Source organism: Dipodomys spectabilis, unplaced genomic scaffold (genome assembly GCF_019054845.1).
Source record: "Dipodomys spectabilis isolate Male_0828 unplaced genomic scaffold, ASM1905484v1 ptg000351l, whole genome shotgun sequence".
Taxonomy (NCBI): Eukaryota; Metazoa; Chordata; class Mammalia; order Rodentia; family Heteromyidae; genus Dipodomys; species Dipodomys spectabilis.
This window is the reverse complement of record NW_024871028.1, coordinates 490111-491927: the sequence shown is the minus strand read 5'-3', so window position 1 is coordinate 491927 and position 1817 is coordinate 490111. Positions and strand designations below refer to the sequence as shown.

Below are 1817 nucleotides of genomic sequence, written 5' to 3'. Positions count from 1 at the left end.
GTATTCTGTTTGTATAATGTCCAAAATCTATTTCATTCTCTCCAAATATAATACTTTGAATTCTACATTGATTTATAATATATAGGTTCAATAATAAATGTGTCCTTTCAGATTGCATTCCATATAGAAACAGTTTAAGATTCCGTTTTTCCTAGGTCCTTATAGTATTTTATTTCTTTGGGATAAAATGACAATGTTATCTAATTTCAAATGTTTTGTAAAGGTTACGCTATGTAAAGGCCTTTCTAAGATGAAGAGTTAATACACTGAAGACAAACTTTTAATTCTATGAACTAAATGTATTCTTTCACTTGTATCTTTGTAATCAACTTTTTAATAACTGTTTTTCATTTCTTGAATCCGAAGAATACTTCACAAATTTCCATATCATCCTTGTGGAAGTGCCATGTAATTCTCTGTATTGTTGCAATTTGGGTAGATGTGCTGCTGAAGCATATAGTATCTTGTAAATTTAAGTAGTTAATGATGCAATCTTAATATAGGCATATATCTTTCGTTGCCTATTTGTAACAAGGAAACCTTATTGTTCCTAGCAATGCTATTGATCTTATTTCCCTAAAATTCTGTGTAGAGTGGGGAAAAATGTATATTGTTTAATCAATTGCTCACATTTCAAACTTTTTTGTCAATGACTATTTTAAGTCTTTTTCATTTTAAACCTGATCATACTTTGAAGCCTTTATAGCTAGGTCCAAAGGTGATGGCTTTTTCAAGTACTTATTTGTCCAACTGAGTTAGATTTGTGGAGCTAAGGGATTCAAAGTAAGCTTTGCTCAAGAGCTACTTCTAAACTTGTGCAGCTTAAAATGTCCCAAATGAGGTCTTACTGGCACAAATGTCTCCCTGACCCTTTCCCATTCTTCCATGTAGGAACAGACACACCAGAGTATCTTACCCTGACAGCAAAGATTGTCTTACTGCAACAAAATTAATCTTAGTTACAAGGGATCATAGAGAGATGAACAGTTCAGACAGCACTGTTCAGACTAGAAGGTATTTTATCAAAATATAATTGTTTATTATACCTATCATTTCAAAAGTAGCTAAAGCCAAGAAGGTGAAAAATCATTCATATGCATGATTACCTAAAGTCCTGGTCTGTCTACCTTCCAACCAGGCAGGAACTTACACTACAGCATTTACATCACCAAATATTTCCATAGCTGCAGGAGAAGTCCATATATTTCTCCTAGATTTTAGGCCTTAAATTGGTAATATTTTTATCACATTGTTTCCTCTTGCCTCCAGTCTGTAAATCTACAAATGGTAAATCTTTAGGCCTAACCCTACCAAACACTGAGGTAGAGATAATGGAATAAAACTTTAAAACAGAGTTGCCGTTGATATCCTAACAACAACAGAACAATGCAAAACATGTGCCTTTTTATTATATTACATATACTTATATAATTTATACTTATATGTGCTGATTTTATATTTTACACAGTGAAACTTACTAGAATCAGTTGATAATTTGAGAAATAAATTTATATTTATTTATTCCAATAAATACAATTGGAATATAAATAATTAGGTTTAGAGTATATATTAGAATATAAAAGTATCAATGCAATGTCTTTTGGGATACCTTCTAAATATTCTTGGTCATCTTAATTCACATGGTAAAAAAACAATGTTGTTTTCCTCTAATCTATAAGGAATTTTACACTGCTGCTCTGTTTATTGTTTAACTCTCTGGTCCCAAACTATTTTTGAATCATATTTTTGAACCCAAATTTTGCTGATGTTATTTCGAAAAAGTATTATTCTTTTGCAGGACCCAGGGTTCCTAGTAT

At 31.3% G+C, this 1817-nt stretch overlaps 1 pseudogene; it reads right to left on the bottom strand.

The window, feature by feature from the left end:
• Positions 1-356: 356 nt before the first annotated feature.
• On the bottom strand, positions 357-456 carry LOC122095461 (annotated as a pseudogene).
• Between the last annotated feature and the right edge of the window lie 1361 nt (positions 457-1817).